This window comes from Carassius gibelio, chromosome B13 (genome assembly GCF_023724105.1).
Source record: "Carassius gibelio isolate Cgi1373 ecotype wild population from Czech Republic chromosome B13, carGib1.2-hapl.c, whole genome shotgun sequence".
Lineage (NCBI taxonomy): Eukaryota > Metazoa > Chordata > Actinopteri > Cypriniformes > Cyprinidae > Carassius > Carassius gibelio.
The window spans coordinates 15091849-15117584 of record NC_068408.1 but is presented as its reverse complement, the minus strand read 5'-3'; the positions used below and the strand labels follow the sequence as shown (position 1 = coordinate 15117584).

The 25736-nt window shown below is 36.7% G+C and overlaps 2 protein-coding genes across 3 annotated transcripts in view; both read right to left on the bottom strand.

Annotated features, from left to right (window-relative positions):
- The window catches only part of LOC127970356 (DNA primase large subunit-like), a 217385-nt gene that overhangs the window by 126695 nt on the left and 64954 nt on the right, over positions 1 to 25736 (bottom strand). The window lies entirely within an intron of this gene.
- rgs17 (regulator of G protein signaling 17) overlaps positions 1 to 25736 on the bottom strand; it is a 69204-nt gene that overhangs the window by 17103 nt on the left and 26365 nt on the right. The window contains exon 1 of one of the 2 annotated variants that reach the window (XM_052572901.1): positions 1237 to 1410. The exons of the other annotated variant lie outside the window; for it this stretch is intronic. The gene's annotated coding sequence lies outside the window, so the exon portion shown is untranslated. Of the gene's footprint in view, positions 1 to 1236; positions 1411 to 25736 lie in introns of those variants that run through there. 2 annotated transcript variants of the gene reach the window in all.

Below are 25736 nucleotides of genomic sequence, written 5' to 3'. Positions count from 1 at the left end.
TCTAAATAACCCTTAAACTTAAAAAAATAAAAAAAACATTTCGGTTATGTTTTATCTAGGTTTTATTGACAAGTGAAAGAGGTCAATATTTCTGCAAGGTAATACACTGCAGTACTATTATATATCACAGCAAAATGTGGAGAAAAAAACCAAGCATATCAGTAATAGAAAGTATACTGAACTATACAGATTTACTGGCTTTCATTTTCAGTGTATTTCTGTTTCCCTCCAATGTTCAATAGTGAAACAAAAATGTGATTTTTTTTTTTTTTTTTTTTTTACAAATCTGTGCATTCATTTGTGTGGAGCGGGTTACTACTGCTTGGTTTTAATGAATGGATTCAGTGACGAATCATCTGATTTGACATCCGAGATGTTCCCCACATGAAACAGATTGTTACACAAAAGCAGCTGCATTGTAAAACCAGAAGCACAAGTGAATAGGAGGAACTTCACAACTCTTATGATGATGAATGGTCGAGCAATCAGCCCTCCTCCGGAAGGAAACTCTCATCAATAACTGAATGCAGGGAAAATAATTACTGGCAAGTCCGAGAAATAATATACAAACTCAAAAAATACATATATTTAATTTAAGGTCAATCGGGAGAAAATTGTCGGGAAAGAGGTAATTTAAAAGGTACATTAAGATAAAAAGTCATAGTTTATTTTTTTAAGTATAACAATGCAAGACAATGTTCCGTGATATACAGATATAGACGGCTGTCATCCGTTATTCGCCTTCATTCCCGGTTGCAGCGGCTGTCTGTGGAATCAAACACGGCTGTGTGTCAAAACCTACTGAGGATCCTACCTAGACAGCGTGTTTAGGCATCTTTGGAACATTATCGATGGTTTAAACGCCCCTACGAAGTCACCAAACACCAACGAGCGTTATAAATGCTGTTGGAACCTCTCAGCCACTCGAATAATGTCCAAAAATGCTGTCTAGGTAGGCAGCTCGCTGGGTTTTGCAACACAGCCAGCATCTTTACTTAAGTCATCGCAGGTAAAGCCTAAATCATTTATGTCACAAGACAGCGCGGTGCAATTGAAAGTAATGGGCAAACTGTTCCCTAAAGCCGTGCTATTTTTGCCAGGCGAAATGTAATTGCCACTTTATTCTATTTTCGCAGCCGCTCTTTGATTTTCTAAACGCAAGGAAGCAACGGCTAGCGCGTTAGCTGGCGAGCTAGCGGGACCGCCGAGACCGTTAAAGAGCGTGTGTCGCCTTACCCCTTTTGTTTTAGATGTCAGTCTTCTAAAAGGGTGTCGTTACACGTGTTTATGCGGATATCGGGGGTATCACGCGTTGAGATTACATGCTGCCGTTTTATCTCCATCAGCGGTGTTTTCCGTCCATCCGCCCAACTTCAGCACCGAGCGAGCCAGTGGAGACGCCCTGCGCATGCGCGGCGGAGCTGTCAGCTCACGGAGCGCGAGGCGAGCTGCGGACAGGATGCAGAGGCAGAGGTGCAATGACAGGCTGAGATTCTGCTCTCTCACAAAAACTGCCTGCTGCACAAATATATAATATATACATACACAACACACATAGCGTATTTAAAAAGGCTCCGTGGCTCACTTTAAAACATTGTATGTATATATATATATATATATATATATATATATATATATATATATATATATATATATATATATATATATATATATGCACTGTAAAAGACAACAATGTTACAAATGTACAAAAAAAAAAACACATTCCATGATGGAAGAATAGTTATTAATTATTTTAAAATTTCAGTTGCTTTATTGACAAATGTTTTGCAAACTATACCCAATTTGCTCACAATAGTATTGCTAAAGCACCAATAGCCTACAAATGTATTGAAATACAAATATAGATCTACAATACAGAAAATATCTTGCTGCAATACAGTAGAATTTAATCAAAACTTATTCAGTTAAATTTTTTAATGTTGAAGCCTAAATGACTCTTACAGGCCTGATTATTGTGCAAAGATATTACTGAACAACAAAAATGCAAGGAAGAGAACAACCACCTAACCAGCAATGAAATAAAAATACATCAAATTCTGCCTGGTTAAATGTATTTTAAAATATCACAAGGTTGAATAAATAAGCAACAAATACAAAGCAACATATATTTATGCATTATGTTTGTTTTCTATTATGTTGTATATGTTTTTTTCCTCCTGACATTTGACAAATCTCCCGTCTGATTCAAATTCAGTTATAGAGATGAGCTGCCAAGATACACACAAATCAGACAATTATAGAAGACTGTGTAATTCTTTATTATAAATGATGTCTGTACACGCACAAAAAGCAATTTATAAACATGAATATTCAATATGGCTGTTTTAAATGCATTTCTCATAGACCAGATTGTGATGAGTGATGTTGCTACAAAACACCATTGCAACATTTTGCTATCCACTAGGAGGCACTGAGACCACAGCTCTATGGTCATAGTAGGATAAACCTTAAGTGACCACCTCTGTCAAACTGAGGCTTCTCTTTATCATGCCTGTGAAGTGCAGATATACTCTTTATAGTGGTTATTAAGTTAGGCCACCAACTGGAACTGTTTGTTTAATGACAGATAATCCATAATGCTGTCCATTCCTTTTTAAAATAATGACAACAGATAGCCAGTCCAGTGTAACTAAATATTAGTAGTATTAGCACATAATTTGTATTATGTTTTGTAATGACATCTTCCCTTTCATGCTTAATATTACACATCATTTGTAGTGCTTTATGTGAAACAGCATGATATCAGATCACACACTCTGATCTGACATCGCAGTCATTATTGATGTTTTTATTATAACTGTATCAACAATATCCTAATAGTTCTTTAACAACAATCTATGTGAATGAAATACTTTGTTCATTTTACATTTCATTCATAATGATGAATCATCTCTAATACCACAGATTGTATAAAAAAAAAAAAAAAAAAAACCTCCTGACTATTAGATCCACATTGCATATACAAGTTATTGTTTTGTTTTTGATATTACTAAATTGCCCTTCTGCTGTACAATTAAAAACATTACAGGAAGCCTACTTATGCCTTGGAGCTAGAGCTTGTCCCCAGACTAATAAATCTCGCTTCTTGCACCTGTGGAAAGATGCTGAAAATAATTTCCATTCCTAATAGCTGTTCTAAAAATCCTCTCTCCCTCTCTGACGTCCATAGTTTCAGTTTTTTTATCGTAGAGCAAATAACTTTATATCATGTCAGTAAATGGCATCAGATAATAAAATGTACAATAAAATGTAAACAAAAGCATGTTATGTTTCCATGTTGCCTGGTTCTGTGGTCAGTCATTGGTCATGGAGTCGTGTATCATCATGAGCTTGTTTAAATAAAAGCTCTGATCGAAAACACTCCTGGATCACACTTCTTCTAAACATTAAAGGTGCTGTATGTACAGTAGAATTGACAACGAGGGGTAGAACTAGGTATTGCAGTCCAAATTCAAAATATTGGAAAGGGTTTTTTTTTCAACCGGCCCCTCCTCCTCAGACTTAACACACACACAGGTTGCCAGATTGACGCTCTGACCCCTTTTGTTACCAGCTTCCATGACTGAAATGAATTATGAAATTAAATGGTTTCCTACCAACTGGCAACCCGGGTTGTCGAAATACAATTGGGTAAACTTGCAGTGGTTGGGTTTCACAAACCAAAACAGAGACTGAAATTCAGGCCCAGAACGCACATTTTCAAAGGAGAATAACTGACTGTAGCATTGTTTTTCAGATTAACAAGTATGTTAACTTTGCATGTTTCTTAAACATCTGCCAACATATTATGGTATTTTTATGCTTTAGTAGAGTCAAAAACTTATATACAGCACCTTTAAAGCAGTACAGCCGCCTGGATACCTTGAGTCCTGTGATTAATTGCTGTCAGATTATTTGGGATTAGCTTTTGGTTTTGCTTTCTTTAAGATTTGATTTATTCATTTATGTTTTAGATGTGCTGAATGGCTCCCTGTCAGGGTTTTGTCCTTGAATGCTTCAGCAAAATGTTCCTTCTATTAATCTTAATACTTCAGTCATCTAAGCAGGTGTATCTCTAGCAGTGCAAGTGTGTAAGACCAATGTTTGCCATTATATTAGCATTTTTATTATCACTTGCGGTTTAGTGCTTGACTTACCACTTGACTTGAATGAATAAATTAATTAAGTATTTATATAGGGCTTCATTGTGTATTGTTGTACACCCAAAGCTCTTTACGATCATGAGGAGGTCTCTTCTCAACCACCAACAGTGTGCAACATCCACTTGGATGATGCGACGGCAGCCACAGTACAACGGCGCCAGTGTGCTCACCACACACCACGAGGCCGTGATTGACAGGGGCCAGTGGAAGTAATATTTCCAGGACACTTTTCGAGAATGACCACAGAGAGTCAGGACCTTGGTTTAACGTCTCACCCGAGGGATGGTGATTTTTTACAGAATACTGTCCCGGTCACTATACTGGGACATTAGGACCCACACAGACCTCAGGGTGAGCACTCCCTTCTGACCTCACTAACACCTCTTCCAGCAGCAACCTAGTTTTCCCAGGAGGCCTCCCATCCAGGTGACCAGCTCAATCCTGCTTAGCTTCAGTGGGCAACCAGTCTTGGGCTACAGGGTGATATGGCTGTTAAGACATTTATTTAAGAAAAGACAGCTTGCATAATGATTCTTGCAGTATTGTGCACTGGTTATTATAGGTCTCTGAATATGAACTTAAGTGAAGTGATCAGGCCATTTGTCTTTAACCATCTCATTACCTCAACAGCTTTGTTGCTGAAATACCAGCAGGTGTACAATGATTAGAAAAGACCTATAGAGTCATATACTGTACATATAATTCCCTCCTGGACCTAAAAAACGATACAATGGATAGAAGATGCTGTGATGCCATAGAACAACCATTTTTCAGTGCTTTTTTCATTTCTTCAGTGCTTTTTTCAAGGGAAAATAATAATTCAGATGACGGTGAAGGACCTTAAACAAAGCTTGTTGAGAGATGACATTTCAGTCTAATCAGTGAAAAACTGTTTTGTGTTTTCCTCATAGGGTTTGATGAAAAAGGTCTCATGCTGCTTATTAAGATCAAAACATTTAAAGTTTACATTTCCCATGCTCATTATTTCACAGAATGCAGTGTCAAAGTCACATAACCTTTGGATGAAATATCATTTTGACATTTATCACCTCTGTAAAGGCCTTGTTTAAACTGTTGTGAAGACCGTTAATTACTGATCTGAAAGGATTTCTCTAAGGGTGATTTATGACAATAGGTTTAAGTTTAGCCTATAAAAGGACATAAAAAGTCCTTCGTCCTTGGCACATGGTTTGTAGTTGAAACATCATATACAGTAATGGGTGTTATGGTGGAGTGCCTGTTTTATACATAAAATAATTATAATTGTAGTCTGCCCTTGAGTTGCCCCATCATATTAATTTTTGCATTCACATTTAATACTTTACTTTTAACAATCTGGGATCTCATTACACAGTTTACTAGGGAAGAATAAAATGTTACCAGAATAACAATCCCTCCTCCGTCAGTGTACTGCCACAAATTAATAAATAAATAATACGGACATGAAAAAAAACAAAAGATTATGGCAACCAGATATAAGTCCAAGTCACTGTTGTGCTTAAACGTGCACCACAAGCTGATACAGTGGAAACTGGAATTATGATTTATTCACTATCAAATCTTAGACAGGTTAATTATGCCAAAGTTTTTAATGTAATGGTTTGTTTAGTAATTCATTGAAGAATCTGCCAATAACCTATGTTTAATATTTCCCTCATTTAAAGAAACATCCAGTTTATCTCCACCCATAGGAAATAAAGATCACATATTGAGATCTCTTTAATATCTCACTGTTTTTCTAGACAGCAATAAGATTAAATTGGAGGGGGAAATAATATTTTCCTAAAAATAAAAAAAAAACAATGACCTCACATCTCCTTTCCAAACCGCTAATTGCCAAGAACATTACATTTGGAATCAAAACTCAGAGGCTTCATTATGACCCCAAGCGTTTCTCATCTAATCGTACAGCACATATAGTAAATCATACATCTTCATGAAGTCTCCAGAATTCTGAAAGAGCAATACAATTTTCCCCTGGGCATGAATCAATGCTTTATTGAGCACTTTCACAGAGGGTGAAACAGTAATGTGCGTTCAAGAATGCACAAAATTTGAGGAGCATACTAGTGGAGGGTTTGTGGCGGCTGATTAGCATTGCTAATAATTATAATTATTATTCTGATCACCATCAAAATCAGCTAGTCATTTAGTGTCTCGCCAACCTCAAAAGGAGTCGTGATGGGACTGTACACCTGGTCCTCAGTGAGATCAGCAGTTCAAAGCATAAATGTCACCAAAAAATGAACATCTGAAAGGTAATCCAGGCAGAGCCTGAGTGAACTTTTTTGGCAGGTGCTGCTTAGTCACATCTGATTGAGATGGGTGAGCCATACATCTTTCTACACTGACATGACTATTTCTTTCGAGAATTTGACAGATAACCTTTTGAGGCACCTTTCACACTTCACCCAAAATGTCTCATCTCGTATGATTTAGTGGTCTAAAAGGCCACACAGCTCATGGCTGGGATGGCTTCTTGAGGCTTCATTGAATCTTAACAATGATGTTTTTTCCATCAGTGTTGTTTGGTGACCACATTGATCTTGAGTGAAAAAGACTGACAGCTTCAGTTTTCATCTTAAACATTTTGAGTCAAATGTCATTTATGGATTGTGTGCCCCAGGTCTCGCTGTGTCTGAAGCGTCTGAAACTCTGATTTATGTGCCCCTGTGGGAGTGACATTCTTAGTCAGTGTCCACATCTCTTATGACTGCTGGGCAGCAAGCTTCCCTTTACAGTCCTTCAGCTGTCCGTGGACCCTCTTCCATCTGGACTGAGGTTTACTTAATACAATGAAATAATGCTTATTGTATTTGAAAGACATATCTAATGCAAGATTTATTTGATGCAAAAATAGAGTAAAACTGTTTAATTGTGAAATATTATTAGAGTTTAAAATTTGCTTGAGTGGAGATGTCCACCGTGTCTCAAGGCCTTAAGGTTGGACGACTGGTTCTTCGGGGTGGTCCATGCTGGTTCTCAGTGCCCCACCCTGGTGCCATTCTTCCTGGAGGTGCATGAGGAGTTACCAGGTCGTGGAAGGCACCTTTTTCTGTGAGAAACCGACCTGCTAACTTCTCCACCCATTTGACAGTGGTGCAGCTAGGGGCTATACGGGGGTCCCCCTCACTGGATTTGTCGGTTGCGATGCAGTTGTATCCTAATATCGCTATCACCCAGCAGGGGAAAATGTATGTAGGTACTTGTCTGGTATCTCATTTATAAACATTGCATATGCACAAAATAGGCATAGAAATTCCGTACGCAATTTTGTACACAAAATTGGTTTTCATTTCAATAAACACATTTACATTAAATATTCCACTCTCATTAATCGAGATAAGCACTGAAAATACATAAAGTATTATGCAGAAGTAAAAAAAAAATTACATGAATTTAAACATTTATTGGATGCACTAGATCACTTTGACAATGACAACGAGAAGTGCTATAGATGCATAATAATTAATCTTTAAACTAAACTGCAGATCTCATGCTATACGAAAATATTTTAGTGAGAACAATGATCAACGATGTGCACTTCGATATTATGGGGGACACTGCTGGATTCAGTTGTTAAATGGTCCATTGTCCGATTTGAATAGGCCCAGAAAGTTCACTTTGGTGAGCTGTTTCGAACTGCTGAAACAAACTCAAAACGAACTTCGTTTTGGCCTGATTTTGTTCAAAATTATGTATCATTAGTTTGCTCTTCGATTTTGTTTGAAGTATTCCAGAGCCTTTAGTGTCGGTTTGCAAAAACCACTCCAGAGAGTCCGTACTGTCAAGCTCCTCCATCCCCTCGGCAGCAAGACATGATGGAATGTCCGGTGCCAGCCCCTCACTCATTGAACCCGCAAGAAATGGAGGGCTGGGTTCCATATGTGTAGTCCAGGGTATAGCTTGAGAGCCTGTGTTTCCCCAGCAGACTTTTTGCCATTTTCCAAGAGAGTTACAATCACCTCTAATATTCTATATGTACCTAAACAGATGTTCATGTGTGTAAGTGATTCCAGATCTCCTTTGGGAAGCATGGTGCTTCCGGAACATTCCTGTTCTAAGTGGAACGGGTACATTTTCCCATTGTTGTCCATCAAATGTGGGTAGTGCTAGGACAACAGTGACTGGCATTCTTGTTGCAACCTACACCAAAAGCGGGCACAGGAGGCTCGGACAGGACACTGGAAGGGGCAGCATCTATGACGTTTTGGTAGGGATCCCAATTTATTGGTCATTACCAATGTGACATTGAGCCTGACTGACTGAAAGGGAACGTCTCGGTTATGCATGTAACCCTCTTTCCCTGAAGGGGAAATCTGCTGTACCACCACTGAGCGTCCAGGTTACTGGCTTGACTCCTAAGCGAAAACCTGTTGTGCATTGCACCTGCTGCCTTTTTATGCTCATGTTGTAATCAGCGGCAGCTGGATGCAATCATTGCATGCCAATGTACATTGGCTCGTTTAGTTATACTGTAAGTGGATTGGTCTCTCTATGTGAGATCCAAATTCTTCTGTCATTATCAACGTTAAGTCTCTGTTGCCTCTTTCAGGGAACGAGGGTTACATACGTAACCAAGACATTCTTCTTTAAAAAATAACACTCAGATATTCTAGTTTTCAATTTTACTTTCAAATGTATATATGGACTTCTTGAGATTATTTTACATAAGAGGTGCAAGGAAAATTAGATTTTTCGTGATATTGTTCTTTCAATCAAAAGCCTTAATTTTTGAGAAATGGATGCAGATAATGAGATATGAGAATGTATTTTATGTGATTGTACAAGAGTGCTCTGACAAAAAGCCGTCATGCTTCTTTGCTACAAAAACAATCTTAGTCATATCCCACTTGTACCTGAAATCAATGTGAAAATGCACTGATGTGCATCCGTTTTAGTGGTCACACACACTCCCAAGTAGACACTCACGGGCTGATACACACCCACATACACACACAAAAATCTCAGATGACTCACTTTTCCATCAGTTGCCATGGACACCCAGCTTTACCCCAGCTTGAGAGCACAATACAATTACAAGGCTCTAATTATCTGCCATACAAGCTTCCCCTACCCACTAGAAAGAAAAAATGAATCTTAAATTCCCCCTCTTACTACAATTCCACATATAATGTCTCATTATATCTCATGTTTGAATTAAGAGAAGGAGCCAGCTGAATGCATCAGCATGGGAGTTGGTGTTTCAGTGTATTCCACAGTGTGACTTTGTAGCACAGATGTGAAATAATGATTATACTGTATCAGCTGCCACACAGCGAACAGGACAGAACTATTAGTGTTACTGTTACTGTTTAGAAAGAGGTGGAATGGTTCCCTGTACAGAGTGTGGGTCAATATCAAAAGTAGTAGTCAGTACTGTATGTGTTGTGTCTATCAGCTGCTTCTACAGTGTATCTCATCTTCACTTTTTAAAATAAAGGTGCTTAACAATGCCATAGAACAAGGGTTCTCAAACATCTCCATGAAGTACCCCAGCACTGCATGTTTTGTATGTCTCCCTTTATCTGACACACCCACTTCAGGTCTAGCAGTCTCCACTAATGAGCTGATGAGTTGAATCAGGTGTGGGGGTGAGAGGGAGGTATGCTAAAAGGTTGAATGAAAAGGTGTACCAGCTCTCTGTCAACCCTCAATACCATGACTGAGGTGAGAGCCTTGAGCAAGACATCAAACCCCCAAGTATGGCACACTATACTTGGCCACACATCTTTTCTTGTCCTTTCCTTTCCTTTCATTACGGACGTTGCAGTTTATTTCTCTGGCCACATTTCCAGTCCTCGTGCCACCCTGCAACAGCACTATGGCATGTACATGCACATGAACATGGACTCTGGTCATCTTCTGGTGTTGAAAGGTCTCTTTAATTTTCTTAGTTATTATCTGTTTAAATAATGAGGGTGCATGTGCAAAAAAAAATTTTATGGTACATGAAACAAGCATGATAAACATTGTTTAACCCTTTACAAGCAGTAAATTGTGTTTGGGTTTTGCAAAATGATCCTTAAATTTCAGTACCCTGAAAAGGTCTTTTTGCTGAGCTTATATTGCATCTCCAGTGTTTCTGTTTGATACCCTGTGGTGTTTTGATACCCAGTCACAAACAATTCATGCCTCAGTTGGTTTCACTGTCAAGGGTTTTAGATTATAACTACTAATGCATCAGGCATGTGTGGTTGTCATAAGTGAGAGCTAATTATAATCTAAGGCCTACTGAAGTGTATAATCTTTTAGTGACATTTCTCTGCAATATCAAAGATACTCACTATATAGCTTGTCTAACAAGTCTGTATGCTTTAAAGCTTTAAAACATAATCACACAATGAGTCCAGATCAGAAGGAAAAACATTTAAAGCCTTTTATCCATTTGACATTTCTCAAATGTTGGGAAAATGGGGGTAGCAGTAAAAAATCTCCTTCCTAAAAATATTGAAAATGATTAAATTCTGAATGAAGGTGGTCCAAATATTGACTTTGAATGTCCTTGCAATAGACATAAATGTGGGTTATTATAGATTGAATATTACAGTGCTCTGCCATGCAACTTATGTTTGATACGATGAATGCTTTTCCATTTACTTGATTTGATTAATTTTCTTTGTCACTGTCATAGGGAGGAATAGTGAGTCTGGCTTATATTAAGAAAACAAAAAACAAAATAACAAGTCATAATTAAGGAATTTCTTCTTTGTCAATGTTGAGGAAAATTACTGCTACATATTGGCAGTATCTTGTAAAGCTATTTTTTAGAGATAAAACCAAACAGTGTGTCTCTATTATACAGTATTGTACATACAGTATGTTAAACATCTCTAAATAAATTCCAATAACTTTATTTATTTGTTCATTTGTATGTTTGCCTTTTTGACCAATGCAATGGTTTCCAACTTCTCATTGGTATATAATCACTCAAAAAACTTATAAATATATAGAAATAAAAGATAGTATTTTGTTATTTGGATTTTTATTGTTGTTGTTGATGTTTAGATTTATCCTGACAAAATGTATTATGTTAAAAGGGCAAGACAAAAAAAACAAAAATCCTACTGACCTTAATGTGTATCAGTCACTTCTCTCCTCCTTCTCTGCTAATGTCTCCACTACTAAAAGAACATATTATAATTATAAAATGTATATATTTGTCAAAATCTTTATATTTAAAACATTTTCCCCCTCCTTTATCCTACTCCTCCACCTTCGTCATCAACTCTAACAGCTGATGACTTTGCTACATTCTTCATCAATAAAATTAAATCCATCAGTGCACGATTTTCCATGCCACAACCTGTCAAGCACAACATACCATCAAACATACACTCATTCACATCCTTCTCTTCACTCTCTGGTGCAGAAGTCTCTAAACGAATCATTTCTAATCATCCTACTACTTGTCCGCTTGACCCTATACCATCTCATCTCCTTCAAGCCATTTCTCCTGCAGTTGTACCTTCACTCACATCATAAACACATCCCTCAACACTGGTGTTTTTCCCTCAGCATTTAGAAAAGCTTGTATAACCCCACTACTTAAGAAACCCACCCTTAACCTATCTCTTTTAGAGAATTACAGACCGGTTTCCCTTCTTCCTTTCATTGCAAAAACACTTGAATGAGCTGTGTTCAACCAACTCTCTGCCTTTCTCACTCAGTTTCAGAAGTGGATATTCAACCGAGACTGCCTTGCTCTCAGTTGTTGATGCCCTACGACTGGCCAAAGCGGATTCCAAATCTTCAATACTTATCTTCCTGGATATGTCCACTGCTTTTGACACAGTTAACCACCATACACTCCTGTCAACCATATTGGCAAAGGGAATCTTAGAAACCGCACTCCAGTGGTTTAAGACTTACTTCTCAGATAGCTCCTTCAAGGTATCTTGGAGAGGTGAGGAGTCCAAATCAAAACATCTAACTACTGGGGGTGCCTCAGGGCTCAGTTCTTGGATCACTTATTTTCTCTGTCTCCATGGCTATGCTGATGAAGATTATTTATCTATTTTATCTGTTCCTTTTCTTTTTATTTATTATACAATTAACAAAAGCTAAAAGGCCTCTAACACTAGCATGTGTTATTCTTTTTCTATTCGATCTGTTTTCTTTTTATTTATTTATTTACTTTTTTATTACTCTTTTGTTGATTTTGATTGCTTCCATTGTCCTCATTTGTAAGTTGCTTTGGATAAAATCATCTACTAAATAACTAAAAGTAAATGTAAATATAAAAATGTTTTAACACTTTTGATGTGCTCTATATTTACAATGATGAACCATTCCATAGAAAAATATGACGGTTTTCTTCTTGGCAACAGAAAGTGGCTTGATTTGCCTTATTCTCCATCAACTTTGTTCCAGTGAGTTACATTACATGAACAATTAGCAATTAAACAGACAATATTTAATTAAAACATGACTGTCCACAGGGGTTAAGTTACATCTGTGGACAAAACACACATACTGTATGAGCAGTCAAGGAAAACAGGAGAATGGGGATCATCAAAGCACTGACAGTAGACATTCACTAGAGAGTAGATATTTCTGCAGATCTCACCAATTAGCTGAGTCTAGCATTAATTAGTTGATAAAATGCTGCTGAAGAGTTCAGCAAATTTTAACAGAATGTAAACAAAAACTATTTCAGGGTCAGTGTTTTTCATGTTGGATTAATTGCCATTTATTTTTCTTATCCCCTACAGATGATATTACATTTCTTGAAGAGTTCTTTAGACAAGCTCATTCGCTATGGGTCATGAATAGATCACATTTTGTTCTTGGAAGTCCATTTTACTGGAAAACGACATCAGTCAATTAAAGCATGCCTTGATGACTTCAATTAAATGATGTGCCCGGTTAATGTAAAAGGAAATTAATTAATGATAAACTAATGGATCTTCATGAGCTTTTTAGTCACCTTAAACTCATTTCTTTTAACTAAGACCTTTCTTAACCATTCTCAGATTTAAAGCCATTCATATAAACACAAATCAAACCCATATTCCAGGAAAGACGGTATCTGCTCTTTTAAATATTATACACGCAGGATCTTTTGGATTTCACATTTTTTATTTGATTTGTAAATTGTATGCAAATACATTAATGCATACATACAAACTTTTTACACTTAGATTAATAGGTAGTTTACAGTTATGTAATTGTTGTATGTATCATTTATACAGAGATGAGGTTTATGAAAAGGGACAAACAAATGGATTCCTGTTTATATATTACACAGTAAATCAGAGTTCACAGAAGGACTCTCATTACTGCTCTTCTTTCCAGGAAATGACTTCCATCCCCTAGAACTTTAAACCAATCAGAAATTAGCATCTGTTCTCGAATCCTCTAACAGCATCAAAAAATCTAATTTGAGATTAAATATTTCTGGAAAACTTGGCAAAGATTTCCCCTTGGGCTAACATTCCTGTCAATGTCATTCCCTTATCTTCATCCAAATATAAAAACAAGCCTGAATTATATATGCATAAAGAGAAAAGATGCAATCTAAGTATTGCACATGGGTGAACTTGTAACAAATGCAGTATGTCCTTTTTAGTTGGTAAGATAAGTTCAAGCACTATCGGGGTTCCAGTGGTTGGACAGGAGAACCTGAGGGAGCCGGTGACATGATTCATCTTACACCTCTGTGCCCCTGGGAGCCAACCCATTAATTAACCTGCAATCAAAGCCCTGGCAATCTTAAATAATTAAAGAGCTGAGAGAAGACTAATTAAACACATGGCTAACTGTGTGCTGAAGCTAGGTCACACAAAATGTTTGATATGAAATTCTTTTTTTCTTTGATGGTTATTAATCATTAGGGTAAGCTGAATATTAAAGGTTTTCAGCAAGAGTTTTGCAGCAACATATGTGACCCTGGACCACAAAGCACGGGTATATTTGTAACAACAGCCAAAAATTTATTGTATGGATATGTCAAAAGTCATTAGGATATTAAGCAAAGATGTCATGTCCCATGTCATGTCAATCAATGGAACGTTTATTTATTCAGCTTTCAGATGATCTATACATCTAAATATCAAGAAATGTATCCTTATGACTAGTTTTGTGGTCTAGAGTACCTTATGGTCCAAAAAAAATAAAAAAAATAAAAATAAAAAAAGATGCAGTAAAGAGACACGTAATAATGAGCAATAATTTTCCACTTCTTACTGAAACTCTACAGGCTACTTACACAAAGCTTATTGATTGGAAGAATTATCTGATTCTGATCCTGATTACAACAGGATCTCAATCACATGGGATTTTACGATCACTTTTTTTTTTTTTTTTACTATTAAGCATTTAATGTATGTTTGATTGAATCTCCAATATAATAATTACAGTAGCTACATTACTACAAAGCAGTCAATGAAAATACAATCAAACTCCAAACGTTTTTCTAGGTCAAAATAATGGCACAGGTCACATTTTCTCCCCAGCATGCATTCTGCTCGGGCCTGGGTTTATGACAATCATGACTGTCTCCCCCTTGTGGGAGAGTCACAGTAATGTCCATTGTTTAATGCTGAAAACACTGAGATGTGTAAGGTGATAATCATATTCTCTATTATCATATTCTTTTAAAAATTATTTATACATTACGTATTGCTCAGAGCTTCAGTTTTCCATATGGACTGGGGAAAATGTAAGTGTTGTAGCAAGCACAGAGAGTAGCATAATGCTACCATACTGTATATGTGTGTGTCAGGTTGTGAATCAGTGGCCATGCAAAAGCCTTATTTCCTGACAGTATAATCCCTTTTGTCTAAATCGGCCATGCTGAATGGATTGAACTGCAGGATCCCGTTGCCAGCACATTCTGAAATTCAATTAAACTGGAAGCAGTTAGAATTAAACTAAAAGCCTTTAAGTTTAATCCTCTTGCCTTTTAAGACACTTGCCTTCCCAGTTAGTTTCTGCCCCATCAATGCATTTAAATACTTTCAATTAATTTTAAACCAGCCAAATAAATAAATATATAATTTCTTTTTAACCTTAAACTAAAACAATAGAATTGGTGTGATTTCATTAGGTGTCTCAGTAACTATTTATTGCATATTGCATTTAACACATTGGAGATGTGAAATGATTTTGTTATGGAAAACTATTAAATGCAATTTGAACCAAAGAAATAACACACTGTAATTAACTTTTTAGCTATGTACACAACTTCACTGCTAAGCCAAATGTTCATTATGCACGGTCTTTTCGAAGCTTGGTTTGACCTCTATCTCCCATTTCCTGAGGTCAAATTAAAAACAGTCTCTGCCTTGGGCACTGCTGTTATTTTGTAAAGTGAATCGCTTGTTCGATAACCTATAATCCTTTTCCTTTTCTTTTCTTTTTTTTCTTTTCTTTTCTTTTTGAAGCCACTATAATTGCTTTTCTATCCAAACATTTGGACTGCATGTGAAAGATTCATTCAGCAACTACTGCAACACTCAATGATATCAGAACAAAATAGATTGTAAAATAACTGTGTGAGCTCTTTACTAAAAAATTTAGGTAATAGCAACAGTATTTTGCCCTGAATATGAACAGTTCTACATGAAAAAATTGAAACCTAAAATGACCTCATTAACATAAATAGCTTACATACACTGAATTGCAGAGTACAGAAGCATAAAATAAAAAGCAGCTTGTCTTCTTTTTTGTATTTCACAAATTATATTAGCAGGATGCCAGCATAGGAAATATATGAGCACCATGACAGTTCTGTAGATGACTAGTGCCTGGACACCTGTCAAAAGTGAGATATCCACTCAGATAACCATTAGTCTGCCACAGTGCCCAAACCTGCATTAAGTCATCATGATCAGAGTTGTGCATTTTTGTATGTATGCTGGCTTAAATTGTCTGAAGTTCTGTTTCAGTTCTGGAGTATAGCAGTTATCATTATAAAAAACCCTAAGTGCATCTTAAGAAGACCAATTTATGTGGTCACCTGCAAGGCAATCGGCAGATTGCACCTTTACCTCTATCATAGTGCAATGTGATTATAATATAAGGATTTCATTGTGCTTTATTGTACATTTTGTTACTCGTTTTGTTGTTGTTTTAGATGAATTTGTAAATGAAAAAATTTGAAATACACATCTAAATTAAATGAATGAAGAAAAAAAAAAAGAATAAAATAATGTAGGAAATATACTTTAAAACTGGGGAGGGGGATACATTCCCAAAGACTGCATGGGATAGAACAGCCACAGCTGGGAACGCAAAGACCACTGAACATAGTATATCATCCGATTCTCTCAGCCAAAGCACTAACAAACAGAGCTGTCTGAGATGCGTGTGATCGGTGTGCTGCAGAGCACAACTTCTGCTGCAACAAATCACTGCCTCTCTTTTCTCCAATACAGACGCTCTTGCTCACAACGTTTGAGAGAAGGTTGAGGAAAAGCAGCAAAGTTGCAGTCCAGACAAATACTTCTGGAATTGAGCCAATGGAAAATGAAGAAGCATTAATTCTCTAAGAAATCAGGAAGCCTGTACTCCAGCCCAAACAGCTGTCATCAGCCCCCCTCCCATCCTTCATCCTTTCCTTTTCCGGGCCTCTTGACATCTCTCTAAGAGCAAACAATTTCAATAAAATGTTTTGACTGTACTAATGTACCATGCCAGACATTTAGGATGCACTTTGCAGGCTTATATAATAAAACACTCAAATGGCAGTAAAAAAAAAAAAAGTTTAAACATTGTATAGCATAACTGCATGCCTGACAAAATCTATTTATGGTATCCCTCTGTATATGAACTTTCATTGTTTTGCAATATTAAAACATAATCTCAGAAAATATAATGAACAACAAAAGCACACCCAATAAAATATGATTTTTCAGTGGATAGACACTCCAACAATCACTTTATATGCCATTATCAACCACAACACAGGCCTACATTTACAGCTAAAGCATTTATTCAAACAGGATCTGGCATTGGCTTGAACAATGGGCTAGTTGCATATCTCCGCCATCTTGGATTTCCGGTCTTGCGAGTGTGTGCGTAGATATTTCCGGTTGTGCTTAAAGTCAGTGCAGAAAACTGGAGAAGTCCAAATATTACCTTCTATATGTTTACAGGATTTATAATATCACTTCATATGCAAATAAGATATACACTGCTATTATCACTATACTACAAATGTTAACTGAGCAAGTGGATTTGAAACTTGTGTATGTTTGGGTCCGGTGAATGATTTAAATACACTAATGTTCACTACTGTTCAGGAAATGAAAGTTGAACTCATGGCGTGTATACACAGCTATATAATGTATTTTATCTTACCAAATATGTAAATGTACAAATTACTTATTTCTCGAAAATGTTTGCATTATTATTATTATTTTTATATTAAATATTTACCTCGTGAGACGTGGTCTGCGGTTTATCTTCAGAAATATCTATTCCTCAATTGTACACATACATCAGTCTGTTTCATTTTCACAACATATTTTATTATTTTACACAGTAAAAAATACGTGATTAATTTTAATATGTTTAATCTGATAATTAATGCAAAACAATAACAATATACATAGACAGATAATGATTTATGCTACAGATCTCATAAAACAAATAAAAACACACATGAATGCAAACAGCGATCTTTTATTTAATGCAAACATACCATAATTATATAACGTTTAATTGTACAGTTAGTTATAAATTATGTTATCAAATAAAGTTAATAAAACATGCTTTATCAGAAATCTATGTGCGTCTTGTTTGACAGTCAAAGACATTTATCTTACATAACAGAACAAAACCTGCTCTTCAAAATTAAAGTATTGCATATTTGAATGGTTTGTGTTTGAAAGAAGAAATCCCTGTGGACCTGACCTGACGCTGATCCGCATAATCAACAGAAGAATAAAGCAATCTCCGCGTTGTATCTTGATGAATTTCCACACAGAGGTACGCAAAATATAGGGAGGATGTTTCCCCATGTTTTTGATATACCACTATCGGCTGTTAAATTTGAAAATCATTAATTATATACATCTAGCCATGATCCGTGTGCAAGTTTCCATTACAGTCAATGCGAGCGTCGCAAGACCGGAAATAAGTACGCACACACTCGCGTCGCTGAAGCTCACCGGCGCCATCTTGTGCACCTAGCCCATTCAATCCACAATATCATAATGATGACATGAACTGACTTTCAGAGCTTCATGCTGCTGAGAGATATTAGGCAGCGCTTTCAAAAAACAGTGTGAGGAGATGAATCTCACACAAAAAATAAGGTATCAATTATCTAAATAAATTAAAAAGAATGAGAATAGGCACTGAGGTTTTCTTATTCAGTAATTGAAATGCAGTGTGAAAGGATATTCATTAAATGACTGAGTGTAATGTAAAGGTACACAGTTTGAATGATTTCAACCAAACAACGTACAGATATGTGCAGTTTAATTATTTAAATACAGCAAAAAAAAAAAAAAAAAAAGACTGGATATACTGTTATTTATTTATTGATGCACAGGGGCGTCACTAGGCCCTTTTTAGGGGGGCTTCAGCCCCCCTAAACTTCTGCCCAGCCCCCCTAAAAAATATATTTGATTAATACATTTTTGATCGCTTCAGTCCCCTTTAAAAAAAACTAATTTGAAACGGCGGCAAGCTGCGTCAAGTTTCGGCTCCTCCCCTTATCTGAGTCTGCTTGGTTTTAGCGCATTTTTCAATCTGCAGGGGCGCCGAGCAGAGCGAACATCAAGGTGTGTGCGTGCATTTATTGATAGATTGCTAATGCTATGATATTACACCTGCATCGGTGCAGTTCTTTGTCATAAATGCATTGCAGTTTACATAATGTAATGTTACTGGAGTATTGGGAGCACACGGGACGGCTCGGTTTCTCATCCAATACCAATGCGTTTCGCTGCGTTCACCTTCAGCCCTTGGGTGATAGTTGTTTTTTATTCCTACAAAAATGAAGTGATTAACACCCATGAAAACATACTTTAGATTCAGAAAACGATCATGATTTATTTTAATTTACTTTTTACAATTACAGACATATTATAATGTATTTTGACATTACATTATGCAGCCATGCACAGAAATGACACACATTGTCTGAAAGCACTAGATGGCCCAGAGAGAGAATGTGGAGTTATTTTGTTTTGTATTATTAAATATAGTTTTGTATTAAGTAATACTGAATCAGGAGGAGTGTCATGATACATAGAAATGCAAACAGTAAAATGTTGTGTTTGTACTGGAAACGTGTGCGTGTGTTTTTACAGTGAATGAATCAGGAGGTCTTCATTGTAAAAAAAAAAAATCAACATTCCCTATTTTCTAGTGGTCACATCCAATAATTATTTTTTTATTACAGTGTTGTATATGGCTCAGTCAGTACTCCTACTCCCATATATGAAATACAGGGAATACAATGGAATAGTGGATTAGTAGCATACCACCCTACCCTAATAGTCAAATAATATTTTTTTTAATCATACCCTTATTGGGGGCTGAGCCCCCCTAAAATCAAAATCCTAGAATCGCCCCTGTTGATGTATTTGTTGTTGTTGTCACAATGAAAATTACAGTGGTCAAGAGAGCTACTCTACACATTTACACATGCAAATAGAAAAAGCACCAACAAATTAAATCGTATGATGTTGCTAAAAAACAACAACAACAACAACAAAAAACATTATTTGGTGTAATTAAATGTGTTTATTCAGTTTAAGGTTCAAAACACACATTATTTTCCACATATTGTACATTATTGTTCCTCCTCTATTCCCAGCCTTCTGAAATGCGCCGATTTTTACAAAACTCATCGGCCTGATGCTCTGATTGGCCAGCTATCCAGTGCAGTTGTGATTGGCCGAATACCTCAAGCGGGTGACGGAAATGTTATGCCCCTTCACATACTGTGATGCCATATCCCAGCGCAATGAGACAAAACCAATAAAACCCATTACAAATGAGGCAATTGTTGCATCCAGTGGGGGCATATTTACTCATTATATTGACTTATACTGCCTTTTATGCGTTATGTTGAGTTGCTTCGCGCCGCGTAAACATAAAACCATGTCTGCATTTGTAATCAGAGAAATGACAAAAAACAAGCTCTACTCTACATGCGGAAAACTGGCATTTTAATCATCAGTGGCAAATTCTTTAAATAGGAAAACGTACTTAAAACCTGAGATTCAGAACAGACGGCATTGAGAGTCCTCGGTCAAATGCGCTGCACACATCTGAATATTTGGGTTGAACATTTCCGGAACAGTGTTGTAAATACAACTTAAAGGGTTAGTTCACCCAAAAATGAAAATTCTGTCATTAATTACTCAACCTTGAGATATTTTCGACGGAATATGAGCTAACAAGAGATGTTAGCAATGCAGAAACGTTATAGGGAGATCTGTGAATTAATCCATGTGACATCAGTGGTTCATCCACAATAATACAAAGCTAAAAGAATACTTGTTATGCGCAAAGAAAAAAAAAATTACCCTGGTGCCATTTTGGAGAATATCTGCTGGACCTATACTGTTCTGTATCAGCTGCGTCACGCCGATACGCTGTTTCTGTTCAGATCAAATCACAACAACGTAGGAAACAGTTCTGGCGTGATACAGCTGACACAGAACAGCATAGGTCCAGCAGATATTCTCCACAAAGTAATCTTTTTAGCAACATCATTTGACCCTTTTAAGAAAACATCATCAGTTTGGCAACATATATGCTGCAAATGCTCACAACACAAATAAATAAAGAGATGTATCCCAGAAAACAGAAACACACTGTGACGAGTGGAGCGGGGCCGCGGGACGTGGGAGGAGCGAGGCCAGTAGAGTGATTGGAGACGAGCTACACCCGTTCGACCCACCGGTCTCGAGGCCCACGGAGGAGATGGAAGTATATAAAACTGGAGCGACGACAGTGAAGGACGAGAGAGGACCAGGCCTGGGCTTTATTTTATGTTTGATTTTTATTTGTGCGCATCAGTCGTCCGTGAGGGGCTGATGCGCTGTTTTGTGTTTATTTTGAATTATTAAAATGATGTTTGATTGTCCGCCGGTTCCCTCCTCCTTCTTCCCGTAGTTATGGAGATTTTATTATTATACACACTGCAAATGCTCACAAAACAAACAAATAATGACACGCATCGCAAAAACAGAAACACACTGCAAATGCTCACAGCACAAACAAATAATGAGACGCATCGCAAAAACAGAAACACTCTGCAAATGCTCACAGCACAAACAAATAAAGAGATGCATCGCAAAAAGAGAAACACTCTGCAAATGCTCACAGCACAAACAAATAAAGAGACGCATCGCAAAAAGAGAAACACTCTGCAAATGCTCACAGCACAAACAAATAAAGAGACGCATCGCAAAAAGAGAAACACTCTGCAAATGCTCACAACACAAACAAATAATGAGATGCATCGCAAAAACAGAAACACACTGCAAATGCTCACAGCACAAACAAATAAAGAGATGCATCGCAAAAACAGAAACACAGCAAATTCTCACAGCACAAATAAATAAAGGCGCATCGCAAAAACAGAAACACATTGCAAATGCTCACAACACAAACAAATAAAGAGATGCATCGCAAAAACAGAAACACATTGCAAATGCTCACAACACAAATAAATAAAGAGACGCATCGCAAAAACAGAAACACAGCAAATTCTCACAGCACAAATAAATAAAGAGACGCATAGCAAAAAGAGAAACACTCTGCAAATGCTCACAGCACAAACAAATAATGAGACGCATCGCAAAAACAGAAACACACTGCAAATGCTCACAACACAAACAAATAATGAGACGCATCGCAAAAACAGAAACACACTGCAAATGCTCACAACACAAACAAATAATGAGACGCATCGCAAAAACAGAAACACAGCAAATTCTCACAGCACAAATAAATAAAGGCGCATCGCAAAAACAGAAACACACTGCAAATGCTCACAGCACAAACAAATAAAGAGATGCATCGCAAAAAGAGAAACACTCTGCAAATTCTCACAACACAAACAAATAATGAGACGCATCGCAAAAACAGAAACACACTGCAAATGCTCACAGCACAAACAAATAAAGAGATGCATCGCAAAAACAGAAACACACTGCAAATGCTCACAACACAAATAAATAAAGAGACGCATCGCAAAAACAGAAACACAGCAAATTCTCACAGCACAAATAAATAAAGGCGCATCGCAAAAACAGAAACACATTGCAAATGCTCACAACACAAACAAATAAAGAGATGCATCGCAAAAACAGAAACACAGCAAATTCTCACAGCACAAATAAATAAAGGCGCATCGCAAAAACAGAAACACACTGCAAATGCTCACAGCACAAACAAATAAAGAGACGCATCGCAAAAAGAGAAACACACTGCAAATGCTCACAACACAAACAAATAATGAGACGCATCGCAAAAACAGAAACACTGCAAATGCTCACAGCACAAACAAATAAAGAGATGCATCGCAAAAACAGAAACACACTGCAAATGCTCACAACACAAACAAATAAAGAGACGCATCGCAAAAACAGAAACACAGCAAATTCTCACAGCACAAATAAATAAAGGCGCATCGCAAAAACAGAAACACACTGCAAATGCTCACAACACAAACAAATAAAGAGACGCATCGCAAAAACAGAAACACACTGCAAATGCTCACAACACAAACAAATAATGAGATGCATCGCGAAAACAGAAACACACTGCAAAAGCTCACAGCACAAACAAAAACTTGCTCGTGCAAGGAGCACAGACCACAATAAAATGACCCCAGCAAAACTCTGAAAAAATTAAGTTTTCTTTGCCACCAAACAACAAGAAATTACAGAATAAACCAGGCACAGCCATTACAATTCACAGCTGTAAGCTAGCAGTTTTTCTTTCCTGAATGAAACAGTGAATTGAGTAAATGATTTAATGACTTGTTTGTTTCACTAGAAAATGAATTCATTTTTGAACTAATTGGTAAATTGAATTATTCAATGACTCCTTTGTAAAGCCTTCATAACTGATTCAGTCAACAAAGCGGTTGAATGAATGACTCACTTATAAAGACAGTCACTTGTCGCCATCTACTGGCAAAACAATGTAACAAAAGGGGTCAAAAATCTCTACCAACGCAAACCTGTTTTTTTTCCACACACACACACACACAAACACACACACACACAAAAAGTCTCTTGTAATTCTTCTTGATTTTCTTGCTACAGCTGCTTTTAGATTCGCCTCTTTTCTGAAGTTTGCATCATTGATTCTTTTACTTTCCTGTTCAATACTGTGTAGCCGCTTCGTAATTGTATCTGAATTGTATAAAGTGCTATTTAAAAAAGGTGACGACTTCCACATGAAACTGAGAAGTACTGACAGCAATGACAAACAAGTTCTCTGACAACAGTTAAAACCTGACAAGGACTAGCTTATAAATATGAACTGGGGAACCTTTTCACCTGATGGGTGCCGTCTGATAGACATTAAAGTAGAAGATAAAAGCACAGTATGAAGGCTTTTACAGTCACATTTGTCAACTCCACGACTAATCCTAAACGTTTGCATCAAAGGTTTCAATGAAAGGCATTATTACATTCACAAATACGGTTGTTCACAATCTCCCTAAAAGTAATTTATCAAGGCACCAGCTGACAGTTTCCTGCAGTTTAAATAAAACATCAGACTTCCAATTTTTCCTTGACATTCAATCCTGTACGTGCTCTACTATAATGTCAACCGATCTTAAGAGATGTGATATTGGCTGTGACGATGACAAAGTGGTGGCTGTTCACAGACCTGTAAGTAACACTTATAGTGAACGACTGTTAGGAATTCAGATTGAATCTCGAAGGAAGTCTCAAAAGTTGTGATAGAATTGAACAGTTTTTTTCACCATTTACTGATCTGCCTTTACACGCCTGGCCTCTGTACCATAACCTCGAATCTTTCTCTGAGAATATATTCCCTGAGTGCTAAATACTGAAACAAGGTTAAGACACCACAGGCATCTGAATATGTGAAATTGATATATTAACACTCTTCAAAATATGAATAAATTGAACTCCCTTTGAAATTATCTAGTATTTCACAAATAAAAATAACAAGAAAGGACAAAAAATACATCATACGTATAAAACTGTGAGAATCTCTTGTCACAGTTACATGCTTGCTGTTTTTATTGGTTGTGCTCTTTGTGGGTTTTTAAACAAGAGCGAAAGCATCACTCTGCCTGTTTCATCATTAATCCTAAATTTACACCTGCACTGAAGTCGTTAAAAAAAATTCAGATTCCATGCTTGAGTGCTTTCATAACACATTTATTCTAGACAGTTTTTGTGTAGAAATATGTCAAAAAGATGAGCACGAACAGTGACTCACAAGTAAGCACACTGCCAATGCTACTTGGCCATTCATGTCTGCCTTTTCTCAAACAGACTGCAATGAGAAGGTAAAAAAGCAGATAGATGCATCCAAAATTAATGTTTAGGGTCAGGAGGATAAAACTATGTTCAGGTGAAAATAGTTAACTCCATCACAAACTAAATTCCTGGGCTTGTTACACTTTGAGCAGATTTAATTATAGTTTACATGTAAATGCAACAAAGCTGAAAAGGTTTATTCAAATTGGCCATTGGTCTGTCTGACAAGCTTTTTCTCTCATACTTTTCATACAGTATATAACCGAACAGAAGATTGCAATTCTGAATTTTGTTTTCTCTCTCTGAATTCTGAGTTTATATAAAAGGTATATATATAAAAGGTAATCGCAGCATTTTAACCCAGCTTGTTTCTTGCAAATGCAAGGTAATATCTCACAATTCCATTTTTTTCCCTCAGAATTGTATTTATCATGCAACTCTGACTTTATATCTCACAATTCTGTCCTTTAGCTTACATTTCAGAAAAAAAAGACAGAATTGTAAGATACAACTGCAGAATTTCGAGAAAGAAGTCTGAATTGTGAGATAAAAAGTTTCAGTTTCCTTATTATTTATACATTTTTTGCCCTAGGGTGTTATGTTTTTAAGGGAAATAAATATAAAAACGTGTGAATTTTGGTTGTCAAAATATAAACCTCTTCAAGATTATGATTCAACCTTTCTCCACCCTCTCAAATCATTAATGAACACATAAACCTTTTATATTCCACATACTGAAAATTAGACGAATTAACCTTAAAAGTCTTTTAACAGATATCACAAATGATGACATTCAGATGAAATGACAAAATTAAGAAAAGCACAGCCATTTTTAAAATGTGTTAAGATGAGATTTTGTGCCATCTATGAGCTTGCCTGAGGGTGCATATTTCCCCACCTTATACATCCTAATACTAATAAAACACACATCTGAAAGCCAGTCTGTATATTTAAATGTAAGTGTTTTGATTCATTAGATAATAACCATATCTTCTTCAACAGTCCTTTTCCTGTTCAACAGCATGTTTTCTGGAAGAACTGATCAAACGGGCCTCCATGGAAACAACCATGATGACTAAAGCACATCAGCACTGGTTTTAAGAGTCGTTCAAGTTGTCTCTGCTGAAATATG